Below are 19,442 nucleotides of genomic sequence, written 5' to 3'. Positions count from 1 at the left end.
ATATATACTATACTAGAGCTACCTTGTGCTAAGAAGTTGTTTTGGCGTCTTGTCTTCCATGTGGCATTAGCTATCGAGCTAACTGTAGCAAACTTCGTTTGTGACCGAGCAGTAGCCAACAAGATACAATTGGCCGTCCAATGTTTTTATTCCGATTTGAGCATGCATTAAACACCTTTACAGACGTATATATCAATTGCAACAATGTGTAGCGACGGTGGATATATGTGTAGCGACGATGGAAGTAGCTTCGCTACTTTCCTAACGGTTTTAAGGGTCATATCAAATGGCAAGTTTTCGCATGCAGTCATTCGATGAACACGTATCGTTGTAGTTTCTTGAATGTGTTATGTTTACTCCCTGTTTCATTCGACGTTAGATTGCCATGAGTCATGACACGAGTCTGCCTGCAAGTTCAACCATTTGTCAGACACCACATCGATAACTGCCTGAACTTATTTCATGTATTAAATGAGGTCATGCCATCTGTGTAATTTGCAGCATGGAGATTTTTAAAGTAATCTGAAATAGTATTTTAAACCTTAGTCGTTGATTTGTTAATGCAAGAACGCTTTTTCATTTGAGGAGAACATGTAGGGCAATTTTGTTGGGCGACAGTAGCAGGGGGTGTTACCATGTTTGACTGTAGCCCATTTGCGGTGTTTTCGGTCTATCAAACAGCGATAGTCGCTTTGTGTGTGAAAATGATGAGTGAATTATTTCTGTTATTGATTCCTCATTGAGTGAAATTTCCCGTGACACGTGGTCCAGGGGATATCGAAGAGCTGATCAAGCGAAAGATTGGTTGCTAACCTTTAATTTCTTCCGCTCAGCCTCTGTCCCATGAGTTGGCCTGCACTCAATGCAATATATATCTGGATGGACGTTGAGTCAAATCCTCAATCACTCACATGCAGATTGTCCCACGCTGCAATTTTGCCAGTTGAAATGGAGCGTGGTATTTGACAATGCATTATGGGACAGCGACACAGCTCACTGGTGATGGAAGAAGTCACCACAGCAACTCTGAAGAAGACCCTCGTCATATATTGGAACATATCAGCACATCCCTGGACATTCAATGTGTTTAGTGTCAAATTGCCTTTGGAGTAGCTACAGGTAACTGCCAAAATAAAGGGAACACCAACGTGGTGTCTTAGAGGAAAGATTTGGACTGTTGTTTTCGCATCTCTAAGCAATGTTCTATCGATTCCTGGTGTCATTTCATGTGTATCTGAGCTATTTCCATTAAAGCAGGCAGAAATTCTGCCGGTATGACTTAGCATTGCGATAAAGCCGCTCTCATTACACTGGAAGTTAATCAGAATGTGACTTCTAGCAAAAGCATATCATACAATGTCGGATGTAAATACTGGCTAATGTCATAACGCAGGAGGTCGTCTTCTCTCAAATGAGCCATTGATTATATTTTTGCGATATTCCTACCTCAAGATATGTGTAATTTAAGAGGTCACCTCTTCAGTCCAGGGTGCATTGCATGGTACCGTTGTGAATGTCAGACTCAACACTCGAGGCACATTGATCTGCAGGTTGAACATGGTGAAATTGTAGGCTCCTGAATTTGTTTAGCTGATTTTTACATTCATTGTATTGTGGGTTTTGTAGTTGACTTGAGCTGCAACAGATTTCCACAATAATTTTCACATGTTGCTACCAACCTTATTAAAACTATAAAATTAAGGATTTGTTAACAAAAATATTATTATCACATATTAGTGTTATATAACATGGTAAATTATAGGAATGAGTGGTTTTGGGTGGATTATTCGAATTAATAGGGCATTGGGCCACCACGAGCATCCAGCACATCTTCAATGCGCCTTGGCATAGATCAGGGATGGGCAACTGACCCCCCCCCCAAAAAAAATAAAAAATAATAATATATATATATATACACACATACACTGGGGCTGCAGGTTGCAACATTCCAGGAACTTAAAACAAATTCTGTAATTCTCCAACCAGGAATTCTGGGAATTTATTGAAATTTCCTGGAATTTTGCTACCCACACATTTTTGGGGAACTTAGTCTGGGTCTCACCTTATTGTTGAGAGTTATAATAGTAGAATACACAAGGTGACATTTCTATATTTGGTTATCCATCAGTATTTATTTTCTTATCAGTCACTCAATTAGCCGTGTCAGCTAAAATAAAGTAGATTGGTAAATGATTGATTTTTTTTAGCATATACATAGCATATCCACAAAATGTTGCTGATGGCCCCCAAAAGGCTAGGGCTGGCTCTGACTGCATGTGTGAGAATGGTTGTGCGTAGCTGATCTGCGAGCCACTGCAGCTCCTTATGAGTTCACATTTTGTGGCCCACAACCCTGTCCATGTTGCCATTCTGTGGCATAGATTCTAGAAGTATCTGGGACTCTATTGGAGGGATGTGACACCATTCTTCCACAATAAATTCCATTATTGGATGTTTTGTTGATGGTGGTGGTGGAAAACGCTGTCTCAGTCGCCACTCTAGAAACAACCTTAAGTGTTCAATTGAGTTGAGATCTGGTGATTGCGACACTTACACACACACACACACACACTTTAAACCCCCTATGCTCCTTTGAGACCACTATTTCAAAGTCACTGAGATCTCGTCTACCATGGTAGCCAGAAAAATGGCCAACTGGGCATTTTTATACATGAACCTAAGCATGGTGGGATGTTAATTGCTTAATTAACCCAGGGACCACACCTGTGTGGAAGCGCCTGCTTCCAATACAATTTGTATCCCTCATTTCCTGAAGTGTTTCCTTTATTTCGACAGAGGGACTCTGAATTTGTGAGGGGGACACTGCCTTGTGCTTGACCTCAACGGTCGATGAAACCAGTTTTAAAATGTCTGTAGCAAATTGAGTTATAAAACTATGGTTTAACAGCAAAAATCAACCATCATTCTGAGGACTAAGGTGTCATATTTTAAATGGTACATTTTCACCCAAAGTTATAGTATGGAGTACGCACTAACACTTCTGTGGACATGTCTCGTGACGTAACACTTTTTCAAGTTCCTGTAAAAACTCCTTAGATGAGCACAGGTTAATTTATTTGCTTATATGCCTTCAGAATGAGGTTATATTCTCAAACACCCCCTTGGCCTTCTCATTATCAAACGGCTTAAATTGTGGAAAAGTCCGATTTCTAAAATTGTATTATTATTGATAAGTTAATTTGAAATCTTTTTTTGTTTTCGGCGTTATGTTTGACCCTTTTCATTAGGGTAGCGTTGTTTAAAAAAACATTTCAATATTCATTTGTAACTTTTGGGGATTTTTATGGTAATGAAATTTGGAATGTTTTTAAAATGCGTAATATCTGGCCGCAAAACATAATATTTATGAAATAGATAAGTACATATCCTAATCTCAGAGATTCCAGAGGGCATTTTGTGAAAGTTGATTCTTGAGAGAATTTTTTTAATTATTATTTTTTATTTTATTTTACCTTTTATTTAACTAGGCAAGTCCGTTAAGAACAAATTCTTATTTTCTATGACGGCCTAGGAACAGTGGGTTAGCTGCCTGTTTTCTGAGAATGACTGCTACACTAAATCCATGAGGTAATGGATTATCACAAGATTGTCTGACTGTTGGTAGCCAATTCAACATTTTTTTTCTCCATAGGTGTGGCAGTTGGTGTGATAACATACTATTATTGTATCCCCTCTCGTGTCTGTGTGATCATGTCTCCCCCTTTCTCTTACAAAACAGGATGATGATTTGGATTGAAACGTGTTGCCTACTGTAGTTGTCTTGTTACGCAGGCAAGTGCGTGTGTGAGATTAGGGTGGGGAGGGGCAGTGTTCCTGTTTTGTCAAACAGATGCTGTTTGCTGACAAATGTGCCACAGATAAACAGGCCTGAGACAAAAGTAGGGAAACAGAAGTGATCAACCTGTCATTAGTTTACTGCCAGGAATTCAGGCCCATCGTGTGTTTGTGTGTGAGCACACTGCACATGATTGGTTTTCTTTGAACCATATGCTGTTAAAAATGTTTCTACCCTGTGCGTTTGCAAGGGGAAAAAAATGTATGTACCATAATGTGCACACGTATACATACTTCTAGAGGAGGGCTGCAGTCAGACGGGTAAGTATCTTAGCTGCCTGAAGTAGTTTGAGACGTTCTCTCTTTCATGGCATTCATGACTATAAATATGCCCTGCCCATAACCCTAGTAATGCTGCTGCTAACCCTGCTATGTAATGGCTATCTCTCAGCACAGGCACATGGTGGAAAGATTGTCACAAGTCTGTGTGTGCGTGCGTGTAGGGTGTATGTGTTGTTGATCATCTTGGCTGCTCAACATAATAAGGTTATTTCAATCGCCGGCATTAGATTCTAGAATCGAAATCCCACCCCTTTATTTGCACTCAGCACTATGTTGACAACAACACACTAACCATATTCCACAGTGAAAGACATGCCATTTTAATCAAGAAGTGCAATAGAAAGAGCCCGGTGCTTCAATTTTGGTGAATATTCTGTCCTTGTCCTCTGGGACATGTTGAAGTGTACCAGACTGACATTATCCATCTCACTCTGGAGACTAGGGAATGGAACACTCACTAATGGTTCTGAGACATGTAGGAGGCTATAGGTGCTTTGTTACTCTTAATACATTCATCATGCCTTGCCTATAGGCGCTATAACTATCATAAACGTGTTTCACAAGGTAATATGCCAGTTATTCCGCTTTCCAATAAGTAAATACTGTTAGATTGCATGTTCTTCACATGCATTAGTGTTAAGGACTTATAAGGCTTGTATGTCTGTTACTTTAAGGCCTACCAGTCTGTGAATACAAAGCATTCCCTATTACGTTAACAACAATGCCATGTTATCACAGTGTGATGGACTTCGACCCGGAATGATGAAAGGTTAGCCTATACCTCTTCAGAACTATAGTAGTGGTCTGTATAGGGGATTGTGTTTTAGCTGGGGCTGTTTAATGGAGGCCATTAGGATTAGCAGCAGTCCTTAAATAAGTTGACATGTCTGGAAGTCTGTTATGGAGACCGAAATAGTTAACTAACCTCTGTCACTCCTATTATTCTATTGACTCCAGTGTGCTAAGGTGCTGCACTCAACACCCTTTATACCCAATTAACACTCAAGGTGTGAAGATAACTGGTGGTCTGACGATGTGTGTAGCAACTGGGCCTATCTGAACATTCTGGAGTAGCGTTTGGGGTTTGAGATGGTGTTAGAATTAGAAAACACACTGCCTGTAGGAACAAAAACGGGTGAGTTTTGTGCCGTTCATGTAGTTAACTAAAGTACCAGTCTGATCAACAGCCAGTCTTGAAAAGGTCTGTGATTTTAACAATGACCTTCAAACATTGTGTTCTCTGCGTGGTTGGTTGGTTTATTTTTGTAATTAAACTAGTAATATCATCAACCACGTGTAGTTATCTAGCTTCTCCTGCGTTGCATATAATCGATGCGGTGCCGGTTAATTTCTCATCGAATCACAGCCTACTTCTCCAAACGTGTGAAGATTTAACAAGCACATTCGCGAAAAAAGCACTGTCGTTGCACCAATGTGTACCTTGCCATAAACATCAATGCCTTTCTTTAAAATCAATACACAAGTATATATTTTTGAACCTGCATGTTTAGTTAATATTGCCTGCTAAAATTCTTTTCTTTTAACCTCTCTTGGGTAGTGGGCAGTATTTTCACGTCCGGATGAAAAGCGTGCCCGCCCAGAGTAAACTGCCTGTTATTCAGGCCCAGAAGCTGGGATATGCATATAATTGGTAGATTTGGATAGAAAACACTCTAAAGTTTCTAACACTGTTAAAATGATGTCTGAGTATAACAGAACTGACATGGCAGGCAAAACCCAGCGGACAAATCATCCAAAAAATATATAATTTCAGCCTTCCACCGTTTCCAATGGCTTTCATGTTTATTATGAGAAGTCCTCCCAGATTGCAGTTCCTAGGGCTTCCACTAGATGTCAACAGTCTTTAGACAGAGTTTCAGGCTGGTTTTTGGGAAAATGGAGCTAGAGGTTGTAGTTTTTCTAAGTGGCTCCCATTTTGGCTGTAGTGTTTCCATGCGCGTGGGTGAAAGTGCATTCTTTGTTATTTATCTCCAGGTAATGAACATACTATTATCCGTCTTAAATTTTATAGTTAATTTACGTATTGGGGTACCTGAGGTTTGATTATAAACATTGTTTGACTTGTTTGGATAAGTTTATTGGTAACGTTTGGGATTCATTTTGAAGGAGGGAAACCGGTGGACTATTGAATTTCAGTTTAGCGCCAGCATTTTCATGGACAGACACAGTAGCAAGATGTTCACCACTCTTGTTTACTGTTTCTCAGGCCGTCTAGACTTAACCGTTCATGTAGCTTTAGTATTCTGATCTTAGAGTTTTGATCATGGAATACCCAGTGCGTCATGCATCTGCAACTGCATGTAAATGTGTCCACAGTGTGTCCAGATGACCTTTTCCCGGGCTGTATTCAAATGGAATTGGCCAGTCTGCAAACTAGCAGGCAATGTTAAAGGGATTGCAAATGGGTTAGCTTAACTCTTGGATTTCTAAATATTAATTAGCTTGCTAGCATTTATGAGGCCAGCACACACGTTCCTCACATGCTGGGAATGAATTTCCTCCAACATTATTATGCCTCTGGAGAATTGTGGGAAAAGTGCTGATGATTTCACCCACTGTATGTGCTTTTGGTAGCCTGATTGCGTTCAGACTGAGGAGAAATCCGCACACGATGCATCCCTGACTACCCCTGATATGTCAGCCAGATCTGACCACAATCGGACCATAAAGCGACTTGTGCGTCTAGACCCGTCTTTTCAATGTGATCTTTATATTAGGATAGCATAAGTCCCATGTAAGTGTCAAGTGTAGACACCACCTCAGTGTTGCATGAAAAAGTGAAAATTCAATCTGTATTCAACTCAGGCTGTGTGATTTAAAGGTGCAGTATGTGGAAATCGCACCACTATTTCCTGGTCGCAAAATTATAATAGTTCGCCAAATTTCAGTTTGTGACAAAAGAAGTATAGAGAATCATTGTCCCTTGTATCTAATCTGCTGTGAAGTATCTTTTAAATAACCAAAAATATTGTATTTTAAGCTTTTTGAAGCTGGTGTACAAAACTGAAAGTATGACACAAACAAAACTAAGAACGGGAAGCATAGAAACAGCATGTATAGAACAGATCTAACGCTTCTTAGACCTAGAGACAGTAGAGACAGTAGAGACAGATCTACTGTCTAACTCACATTTCTATGTGAATTTGGTCAGTTAGCCCAAAAAGTGACATATTGCAGCTTTAAAGGAAGTGAAAGAAGAGCAGAAAAACAACAGCGGTGTGCTGTCTTGGTTCTTTATTTTAGTCTTCCTGATTCATGTCAGGACCATATCTCCTTCTTGTCTTCTCTGAGAGTTGTCCCCTTTGGGTTAGTAAGCTCTCCTCTTCTCCGGCTCCTCTCTGGCCATATCTGGTGGTTTCTGGTTTATCCCACTGAAGCAGCCAATTTGTCTGTTGCCACTGCCTCCTCTATCAACCCATCAAGGCTCTTGTCTGTCTGCTGATATGATCTGGCCTTTGTTTGGAGGTTACTGCTTTTAATGACTGCAGCTGCTCACATATTTCATCTCCTGACACACACACACACACACACACTGCTCAGAGCCACGGACCAGACGTTGTGTACCTTCTGAAAGCTTCTCTGATCCTGTCTATTTAAGACTAGTGTGACTTTACTAGTGGTGGAGGAAAAATTGATACAGTTACATACCGTGATATTGTACTGTATAATATTGACAATATCGTAATATTTATGTGCTAGTTGGCTGTACCTGCACCAAAAATCCTGTTTCTTTCATAGCTTAACCGAGTTTATAATGGTGTAGGCCTATGTTCAAAGAATGCACAACGACTCACATTGGTGTCAAGAGGTTGCAATGTAATAAATGTCAAGAAAAAAGTTGAGACGAAAGGGTTTCTAGATTATTAAATAATTATTCTGTTACGTCATTGATTTGAATAGACTAGTATTAACAAGCGTTGCTGAAATTCTCCACACATTTCACCCACATCTTCTGGAATGAGCACATGCATTTTAATTTGTTCCGAAAGTTGCGTAGTACTACCCTTTTAATACATGATTCTGCAGCTTGTGAGTGTTCTGCCACGTAGCTCTGTGTTAGCTGGGGCAATGTTTGCACACCAACTGACTGAACTCTAAATCACATGACCCTTAAGAGTGAGCCATCGCTGAACACTGATAGTCTGAGTTGTACTTTGGAAGGCCAGAGCTGGCAAGTGTCTTCACTGACATTTTCAACCTCTCCCTGACCCAGTCTGTAATATGTACATGTTTCAAGCAGACCACCATAGTCCCTGTGCCCAAGAACGCCAAGGTAACCTGTCTAAATGACTATTGCCCCGTAAAACACTCATCTGTAGCCATGAATTGCTTTGAAATGCTGGTCATGGCTCATGGCTCACATCAACACCATCATCCCAGACACCCTGGACCCACTCCAACTTGCATACTGCCCTAACAGATCCACAGATGACGTAATCTCTATTGCACTCAACACTGCCCTTTCCCACCTGGACAAAAGGAACACCTACGTGAGAATGCTGTTCAGACTACAGCTCAGCGTTCAACAGTATAGTGCCTTCCAAGCTGACAAGGTAAAAATCTGTTGTCTGCCCCTGAGCAAGGCAGTTAACCCCCTGTTTCCCACGCGTCGACGATCCCTTTCCTCCTAGCTTATCACTAAGCTCAGGACCTTGGGACTAAACACCTCCCTCTGCAACTGGATCCTGGACTTCCTGACGGGCCGTCCCCAGGTGGTGAGGATAGACAACAACACGTGCCATGCTAGATGTGATTTTTACATGTAGAATCACATGAAAATGTCAGCAGTCAGACATCAACAGTGCTCTGAACAATCGGTAGACAAATGGAGATCCATATTCCACTGCAACCCTTTAGTTTAGCCTACTTTATTAATTTATATTTTTTATTTGACCCCCCCCTTTCTCCCCAATTTCGATCTTGTCTCATCGCTGCAACTCCCTAACTGGCTCGGGAGGCGAAGGTCGAGTCGTGCATCCTCCGAAACGTGACCCTCCAAACCGCACTTCTTAACACCCACTTAACCCGGAGGCCAGCCACATCAATGCGTCAGAGGAAACACCGACCGATGTCAGCCTGCAAGTGCCCGGCCTGCCACAAGGAGTCGCTAGAGCGCGATGAGCCAAGTAAACCCTCCCCTAACCCGGATGACCCTGGGCCAGTTGTGCGCCGACCATGGCCTGTTGTGATGCATCCCGGGATCAAACCCGGGTCTGTAGATGCAGTACCTTAGACCGCTGCACCACTGGGGAGGCCTAGGTTAGGCTATCTATCTCACTCTCTCCACTAGTATCTGAGCTAAAGGACCGTGTTTGTCCTCACCACATACTTTCCCTATCGGACTTGCGCTATATATACACTGCTCAAAAAAATTAAGGGAACGCTAAAATAACACCCTAGATCTGAATGAATGAAATATTCTTATTAAATACTTTTTTCTTTACATAGTTGAATGTGCTGACAACAAAATCACACAAAAATGATCAATGGAAATCAAATTTATCAACCCATGGAGTTCTGGATTTGGAGTCACACACAAAATTAAAGTGGAAAACCACACTACAGGCTGATCCAACTTTGATGTAATGTCCTTAAAACAAGTCAAAATGAGGCTCAGTGGTGTGTGTGGCCTCCACGTGTCTGTATGACCTCCCTACAACGCCTGGGCATGCTCCTGATGAGGTGGCGGATGGTCTCCTGAGGGATCTCCTCCCAGACCTGGACTAAAGCATCCGCCAACTCCTGGACAGTCTGGTGCAACGTGGCGTTGGTGGATGGAGCGAGACATGATGTCCCAGATGTGCTCAATTGGATTCAGGTCTGGGGAACGGGCGGGCCAGTCCATAGCATCAATGCCTTCCTCTTGCAGGAACTGCTGACACACTCCAGCCACATGAGGTCTAGCATTGTCTTGCATTAGGAGGAACCCAGGGCCGACCGCACCAGCATATGGTCTCACAAAGGGTCTGAGGATCTCATCTCGGTACTTAATGGTAGCCAGGCTACCTCTGGCGAGCACATGGAGGGCTGTGCGGCCCCCCCCAAAGAAATGCCACCCCACACCATGACTGACCCATCGACAAACCGGTCATGCTGGAGGATGTTGCAGGCAGCAGAACGTTCTCCTGTCTTGCTAATTGCCTATAATTTCCACCTGTTGTCTATTCCATTTGCACAACAGCATGTGAAATTTATGGAGACAGTTTGATTTCACAGAAGTGTGATTGACTTGGAGTTACATTGTTGTTTAAGTGTTCCCTTTATTTTTTTGAGCAGTGTGTGTGTGTGTGTGTGTGTGTGTGTGTGTATATATATATATATATATCTCAGTACCAGTCCTACTCATTCCAGGGTTTTTCTTTATTTTTTACTTATATTCTACATTGTGTAATAATAATGACATCAAAATGATGAAATAACACATGGAATCATGTAGTAACCAAAAAAGTGTTAAATCGAAATATATTTAGATTCTTCAAAGTTGCCACCCTTTGCCTTGATGACCGCTTTGCGCACTCTTGGCATTCTCTGGTGCTCATCCTTGTTCTGTAATTTTGTTCTCATCCTCAACTCTGTTTGTATTTCCCCATATGCTTGCCATGTGGGTACTGTTTGTCTGACAGTGCATGCTGTGGTAATGGGTACATTCTGTAGACGCACACGCATAGAGCTTTTGTAGGGAACTCCACCTAACCTCCACTCCTGTCGCTGGTCAAGTCCACAGTCCCATAGAGGTGTCTCTCTGTGAGTTGCTCTGTGTGAGTTGGTCTGTCTTTGTAAATGAACTTCCTCACCAGGCCTGAGGCGTTTCCCCCTTGCTCAGTTCTCTGTTTAGAATACTGTTGGGCTTGTGAAATGTCGCCAGAGCAAAAACAACCGCTCCTTTGTATGAGGAGAAAGCGAGGCTGAATCTAACGTCTTTGTTTCAACTCAACTCTGTTTGCTTTCACCTCTAGCACACATTCAACCCCATCCATTTCTCAGTGTCAGAAAATATTCAACCTCAATGAGGAATACTGTAGCATCTCTGACCTCTCATCAGTGGACCTGCCGGTCTACTGCACTCCGACAGACTAGAGACACACAAACCAGTTTGACCAACAGAGTAAGACACACACTACACAGACCAGGTTGTAATGTAACACCCACTCTAACAAGTATCAGCTGAAATCTAACCAACCTTTTGTCATAATGTGTGCTTCAGTATTGTGACACACAGTATCTATTACAGAGGTGTTAGAGGTTTGAGTCAATCGTTTTGGTACAGTGTGTCTATGCCTTTATCCACTTCTATCAACTCAAAATGGCATGTTTAGATTTCAATGCAACATTTGAATTGTAGTGTGGGGGTCATTTAAATTGTTTTAAGGGAGGCTCTCATGCTTTCTGCATTCTCAAATAATTACTTTTTTTCTGACAGCTGGGCTGATGTCTCTCTTTCTCTGTCAGTGTGTCCTCGTCTTTGTGAGGGAGGTTTGAGGAGAATGCTGGCCTCAGCACTTTGAGCGGAGCGTGTATTGATTTCTCCACATTAGCCTTTCTCCTCATGCCTCGCTCCGCCATAGAGTACAGCACAATCACTTCCCTTTACAGCTAGGCCCTGCTGCCACGGCAACCACTGCAGATCGGGAGATGGAGCAGAAGCCAGTCTCCTCTTCTGTTGTCACTGAGGAAATCGCTCCATAACCTGGGTGGTGTTTAAAGGCACCAAAGCTAAGAAAACCACTGCTTTGACTGTACCCACTAATGCCATCACATTTTTCTGTACATATCTAAAGAGTCATTAAGTCACCACAAACCTAATGCCGCTGTATGTTCTTTTGTCTTTTTAAATCAGTGCATTAATAGGATAAAGTTTCAAAGGGAAATTAGCCTAATATGCCTCTGCACCTGTCTTTTGTCTGTCTGTTAGCACATTTATAATGGAGGGGCTGGCCCGATGGAGAGGGTGGTAGTTTTAACTTGCAGGTGAACCGATAGGCTACCATCCGGGCCAGCTTCGGTAGCAATTTGCTTAGCACTGAGAAGTCAACAAGCTAATATCTCTCATTAGCTCTCACTCACTCACACGTGGCCCATTAACCAGCTAGCGGACCCCTCGATCACCTTGCCGCATCCCGCTTTGATGCCTTTTGATAAGAGCAAGGATAATGATACTCATAACAGCGATGATAATTCAACTACGCAGCGGGAATGTGATAATCAGCTAAGAGCACTTCCTTTGTGATCTTGGGATGGGTTCCCTTCAGCTGGTGTTTTGGTCTGTTTTATCTAGCATAAATAACACACACACTGCATTCAGAAAGTATTCTGACCCCTTCACTTTTTCCACAATTTAGGTTAAAGCCTTATTCTAAAATGGATCAAATCCCCCCCCCCCCCCTCATCAATCTACACACACTACCCCATAATGATAAAGCAAAAACAGGTTTTTGCAAATTTAGAAATAAATAGAAATCTGAATCACATTTACATAAGTCTTCAAACATTTTACTCGTTACTTTGAAGCACATTTGGCAGCAACTACAGACTCAAGTCTTGGATTTGATGCAACAAGCATGGCACACCTGTATTTGGAGTTTCTTCCATTCTCTGTAGATCTTCTCAAGCTCTGTCAGGTTGGATGGGGACCGTCGCTGCACAGCTATTTTCAGGTCTCTCCAGAGATGTTCGATCGGGTTCAAGTCCGGGCTCTGGCTGGGCCACTCAAGGACATTCAGAGACTTGTCCCAAAGCCACTCCTGCGTTGTCTTGGCTGTGTGCTTTGAGTCGTTGTCCTGTTGAAACTTGAACCTTTGCCTCAGTTTGAGGTCCTTAGCACTCTGAGCAGGTTTTCATCCAGAATCTCTCTGTGCTTTGCTTCGTTCATCTTTCCCTCGATCCTGACTGGTCTCCCAGTCCCTGCCGCTGACAAACATCCCCACAACATGATGCTGCCGCCACCACCACGCTTCACCGTAGGGGTGGTGACAGGTTTCCTCCAGATGTGACATTTGGAATTCAGGCCAAATAGTTCAATCTTGGTTTCATCAGACCAGAGAATCTGATTTTTATGTTGGCTAACTCCAAGTGGGCTGTCCTGTGCCTTTTTTACTGAGTGGCGGCTTCCTTCTGGCCACTCTACCATAAAGGCCTGATTGGTGGAGTGCTGCAGAGATGGTTGTCCTTCTGGAAGATTCTCCCATCTCCACAGAGGGGCTCGGTCGGAGTGACCATCTGGTTCTTGGTCACCTCCCTGACCAAAGCCCTTTTCCCTGATTGCTCAGTTTGGCTGGCTGGCCAGCTCTAGGAAGAGTCTTGGGGTTCCAAACTTTGTTCATTTAAGAATGATGGAGGCTACTGTGTTCTTGGTGACCTTCAATGCTGCAGAAATGTTTTGGTACCATTCCTCAGATCTGTGCCTCGACACAATCCTGTCTCGGAGCTCTACGGACAATTCCTTCCACCTCATGGCTTGGTTTTTGCACTGACATGCACTGTCAACTGTGGAACCATATATAGACAGGTGTGTGCCTTTCCAAATCATGTCCAATCAATTGAGTTTACCACAGGTGGGCTCATCAAGTTGAAAAACATCTCAAGGATGATTAATAGAAACAGGATGCATCTGAACTCAATTTCGTGTCTCATAGGAAAGGGTCTGAATACTTAATGTAAATAAGGTATTTCTAAAAACCTATTTTCACTTTGTCATTTTGAGGTATTGTGTGAAGATTGATCAGTAAAAAATGTGTTTAGTCAATTTTATAACTAGGTTGTAATGTGAAAGTCAAGAGGTCTAATACTTTCTGAATGCACTATACACAAATAAACAGGCCAAAAATATAACCGCGGCTTGTTGATGTTCATGTTGTGAACAATGCCCCATGGTGGCGGTTGGGTTATGGTATGGGCAGGCATAAGCTAAGGACAACGAACACAATTACATTTTATTGATGGAAATTTGAATGCACAGAGATACTGTGATGAGATGCGGAGGCCCATTGTCGTGCCCATCCACCACCACAACCTCATGTGAATTCCATAGATTAGGGCCTAATGGATTTATTTCAATTGAACTGTAACTCAGTGAATTCTTTGAAATGGTTGCCTGTTGCATTTTATATTTTTGTTCAGTATATGTACATACCCACTAGAACACCATGCACATAAAAAAAGACTGTTGATATTTAAATGTGGCTGGTGGGGTTTTACCTGAAGGATGTTGGGGGCGTGGGCCCTGGACCGGTGGTGGTGCAGCAGAGAGGGGGAGGAGGGTCTTTGTGCTACTAATTGAGGTTAATGACCACCCGGCCTGTTTGTTGTCCCAGACCTCCACATCATACAACAGAGTGGTTCTAATTGTTGAGTAGTAGCAGCAGATATGCCTCATCAGCCAGCTAGAAGAACTGCATTAGAAGTGAAACATGGGATCAACACTTTACATCATGCGGTTAGATTTAAGTTCAATGTATTTTTGTTGATTGTTAGTTTTTAAATAACTTATTTAAAGATAGAGCTATATACTTTTCAGATATTAGTCCTTTAAGTTTACACTGAATATTTGACCATCCCCAAAATAATAAATACATATGATGGATTTTTTTTCCCCCTTTGTGGTGGCAATGAATATATATATAATATAGAGGAAACACTTCCGTCTCTCTCTGGCGCTCCGTCTCTCTCTGGCGCTCCGTCTCTCTCTGGCGCTCCGTCTCTCTCTGGCGCTCCGTCTCTCTCTGGCGCTCCGTCTCTCTCTGGAGCTCCGTCTCTCTCTGGAGCTCCGTCTCTCTCTGGAGCTCCGTCTCTCTCTGGCCGGTGCGCTCTGGCTCTGGCCGGCACTCTCTGGCTGGCTGTCTCGTTCTCTGGCTGGCTGGCTGGCTCGTTCTCTGGCTGGCTGGCTGGCTCGTTCTCTGGCTGGCTGGCTGGTTCGTTCTCTGGCTGGCTGGCTGGCTGGTTCGTTCTCTGGCTGGCTGGCTGGTTCGTTCTCTGGCTGGCTGGCTGGCTGGCTCGTTCTCTGGCTGGCTGGCTCGTTCTCTGGCTGGCTGGCTGGCTCGCTCTCTAGCTTGCTCGCTCTCTCTCTGTTGCTGGCTGGCTCGCTCTCTCAACCCTTTTCTTTCTACTACACTCTCTTTGTAAGGACACTTGTTGTTAGGCTATGTACAAATGTACAAATGTTTTACTCTTCCTTTGAAAAAAAATCTCTACAGGAGGTTGCCTGTTGCTGACCCCCCCTGTAAACCCTGAAAGTGAATACCCAACTCCAGACCTAGACTGATCCTCTCTCTCTGAGATGTGAGATGAATGTCTAGGGCTGAGGGGTATACTGGTGCACATCACATCCCTGCCCTCTTTTCTGCTCCCTCCATCTCATCACCAGGTCCCCAGAGCCTACTCTCTCTCTCCCACTCTATGCCCTCACTCTCCCGTCTCCCCCCTCTCTCCTGCTTTCTCTGTCCAGAGCAGAGCTTGACCCAATTCCTCTTCAACGACGGCGAAAGGATGGGCCCAGCCATCCTCTGTCCCTCAACCCCCACCCCAAGCATCAGGCTCAGCCCAGACATAACCCAGACCACCCTAGCCCAGCACCAGTCTAGTCACAACCCACCCCAGCCTCAGCATCACTCCAGCACCACCCCAGCCTATACCGGGAAGTTTGGTGGTTCCCCACAGACACTACCCGGTCACTGTAGGGTTTCCTCAAGCTGAATGCTGATTGGTTGTTGGCTACAGTTGACAGACACAGCCCAGCGTCGATGGATTACTTATTTTCCCACTTTCTCTCTTTGGGAGGATTTGTGCCCTTAATTGAAGTGACCGTAGCAGGGTTGTCATGGTGACATGGGACAAAGACTAAAGTTTGTTGTGAGCAGGGGGGAGGAGAGGGGGGGGTGTCTCTTTGCTGGCTGCCTTCTGTGCTCTTGCGTGATTGTACTATATTTTCAGCTAGTCTTATGAAGTAGCTACTGAATGTGTACAAACATTCCAGAGGAGGAAGTAAATTCCATGTACTGTGAGACTATTTCCTGTGTGTTCTCCTTTAGGCTACTGTGTGAGTCAATGTATTGTGTTGCGATACAAAATAATGTTTTGCTGTTTTGTGGTTCATTCATTGTAAACACACACAAAAAAAATGTATTTCACCTTTTATTTAACCAGGTAGGCTGGGTCGCATTTGCAATTGCGACCTGGCCAAGATAAAGCAAAGCAGTTCGACACATACAACGACACAGTTACACATGGAGTAAAACAAACATATAATCACAGTCAATAATACAGTAGAAAAATACGTCTATATACAATGTGAGCAAATGAGGTGAGATAAGGCAATAAAATAGGCCATAGTGGCGAGGTAATTATGATATAGCAATTAAACACTGGAGTGATAGAAGTGCAGAAGATGGTAGGTGGATGGGCTATTTACAGATGGGTTATGTACAGGTGCTCTGACAGCTGGTGCTTGAAGTTAGTGAGGGAAATATAAAACTCCAGCGATTTTTGCAGTTTGTTCCAGTCATTGGCAGCAGAGAACTGGGAGGAAAGGCAGCCAAAGGAGGCTTTGGGGGGGACCAGTGAAATATACCTGCTGGAGCGCATGCTGCGAGTGGGTGCTGCTATGGTGACCAGTGAACTGAGATAAGGCGGGGCTTTACCTAGCAAAGACTTGTAGATGACCTGGAGCCAGTGGGTTTGGTGACGAGTATGAAGCGAGGGCCAGCCAACGAGAGCGTACAGGTCGCAGTGGTGGGTAGTATATGGGGCTTTGGTGACAAAATGGATGACACTGTGATAGACTGCATCCAATTTGCTGAGTAGAGTGTTGGAGGCTATTTTGTAAATTACATCGCCAAAGTCGAGGATCGGTAGGATGGTCAGTTTTACGAGGGTATGTTTGGCATCACTACTCTGGACGGTTCTGACTTAAAATATGTGGACAACTACAAATACCTAGGTGTCTGGTTAGACTGTAAACTCCGCTTCCAGACCCACATTAAGCATCTCCAATCCAAAATGAAATCTAGAATCGGCTTCATATTTCGCAACATGAAGCCGATTCTAGAGGGAGGTCTAGAACTTAGGGAATTATTTGTACCAAATACAATGCTCTTCAGTTTGAGATTTTCAGGACCTGTTTATAACTGGACACCCATTCCAAAACAGACTGCAAATCTTTTAAGGGTTTCAGTGACTTCATTAGCTGTGGTTGATGATGCGTATATGGTTGAATCATCAGCATACATGGTTTGTTTAATGCCAGTGGGAGTTCATTGGTAAAAATAGAAATGAGTAGAGAGCCTAGAACTGCCCTGCGGTACACCCCACTTGACTTATTTTGACATTAGAGAAGAAAATAAATGCCTGAGTTCTATTAGATATATAGCTCTGAATCCACAACATGGCAGAGGTTGAAAAGCCATAACACCCACATTTTATTTCAACAACAGGTTATGGTCAATAATATTAAAGGCTGCACGGAAATCTAACGGTACAGCTCCCACAATATTCTTATTATCAATTTCTTTGTCAGTCATTTGTGTCAGTGCGGTACATGTTGAGTGCCCTTCTCTATAAGCATGCCGAAGGTCTGTTGTTAATTTGTTTACAGAGAAATAGCATATTTGGTTAAACACTATTTTTTACAACCGTTTGCTAGGAGCTGGCAGCAAGCTGATAGGTCTGCTGTTAGGACAAGTAAAGGTCGCTTTGCCACACTTGGGAAGCGGAATTACTTTGGCCACCCTCCAGGCCTGAGGATGAAGCCTTTCCATGAAGCGCAGATTTAAACATATGACAGATAGCAGTGGCTACAGAGTCAGCTACCATCCTAATTAGCTTTTCATCGAAGTTGTCAGTGCCCGGAGGTTTGTCATTATTGATCGATAACAATTTTTCCACCTCTCACACACAAACTTTACAAAATTCACAGTTGCAATGCTTTTCTTTAATTATTTGTTTTTTTGTGCATGAATACGATGACTCACTGTTCATTGTTGGAATTTTCTGCTTAAGTTTGCCCACTTTGCTAATGAAGTAATCATTAAAATAATTAACATCAAATGGTTTGTGATGAATAAGCCATCTGATTCGATGAAAGATGGAGTTGAATGTCTTTCTGCCCATACTTTTATTTAAGGTGCTCTAAAGGTCCCCCCACCATTGACCGTAGCTTCATAATGGTTTATTTTTGTTGAGTTTAGTCACATAATTTTTCAATTTTCAGTAAGTCAACCAGTCAAATGTGCAGCCAGACTTATTAGCCACTCCTTTTGCCCCATGTCTTTCAACCATAGTTGTTCAATTCCTCGTTAATCCACGGATCCTTAACAGTCAGATTGCATGTTTAATCAATCATTTGAAGAAGCAATTTCATAAATGCATCAAGTGCTGCGTCTGGATGCTCCTCATTAATCAGACCAGACCAACAAATATCATCCACATAAGAATCAAAGCAACATCTTTTGTATGATTTCATATACACAATTTAAGGCCCAGCTGTTGGAACTTTGACTTTCCTGGATATAACTTTGGCATTCCTGGATATAGCCACTTATAATGTAATCACTGCATCCAATGGGAAAGGATACAGCTTTAGAACAAAGTTCTTCAGTATTACTAAAAATGTGATCAATGCATGTGGTGATCTTGTAAACACCCTGGTACATTGATTAAATCATTTGAACCAGATTACAGGCACTGTTTACAGTAAGAAGCTTCCTCTTGAGCGGACAACTTGTTGAAAACCAGTCAATATTCAGGTCCCCAAGAAAGTAGACCTCTGTTTACATCACATACAATTTCAAGCATTCCACACATAATTTAGATACTGACTGTTAGCACTTGGTGGCCTATAGCTACACCCCAAAAGAAAAGGCTGTAGATGTGCAAAGTGAACCTGCAACCACAACACTTCAATAACACTTGACATAAGATCTTCTCTAAGCATTAGAAGGATATGGCTCTGAATTTATACAGCAACACCTCCCCTTAACCATTTCTGTCTCTTCTATAGATGTTATAGCCTTGTTTTGCTACTGCTGTATCATCAAATGAATTATCGGAGTCTCAGAAATGGCTAATATATGAAGGTTATCTGATGTTAGCAAGTTAAGGATTTCATTAACCCGATTTCTAAGACTACGTATTAATATGGGCTGTTTCAGCCCTTTCCTGGGAACTCATCAGAAAGACCTAATACTGAAAAGAGCAAACAATCAATAGGTGAGTGTGCTGCGGGGTTGAAGCTGCTAACCAATAGGCTTGGCTCGCTCATCCCTTATAGGCTTCTGGGAGGTTGGACGATGAGC

The 19,442-nt window shown here is 42.8% G+C and overlaps 1 protein-coding gene across 1 annotated transcript in view; it reads left to right on the top strand.

Moving 5' to 3' along the window:
- Positions 1 to 19,442, top strand: part of LOC139381619 (forkhead box protein N2-like) — a 40,535-nt gene that overhangs the window by 433 nt on the left and 20,660 nt on the right. The gene's annotated exons all lie outside the window — the stretch shown is intronic.

The sequence above is a fragment of the Oncorhynchus clarkii genome, chromosome 23, assembly GCF_045791955.1.
Source record: "Oncorhynchus clarkii lewisi isolate Uvic-CL-2024 chromosome 23, UVic_Ocla_1.0, whole genome shotgun sequence".
NCBI classification, from domain to species: Eukaryota; Metazoa; Chordata; class Actinopteri; order Salmoniformes; family Salmonidae; genus Oncorhynchus; species Oncorhynchus clarkii.
Note: the sequence above shows the minus strand (reverse complement) of the source record. Positions and strands in the feature narration are given on the sequence as shown.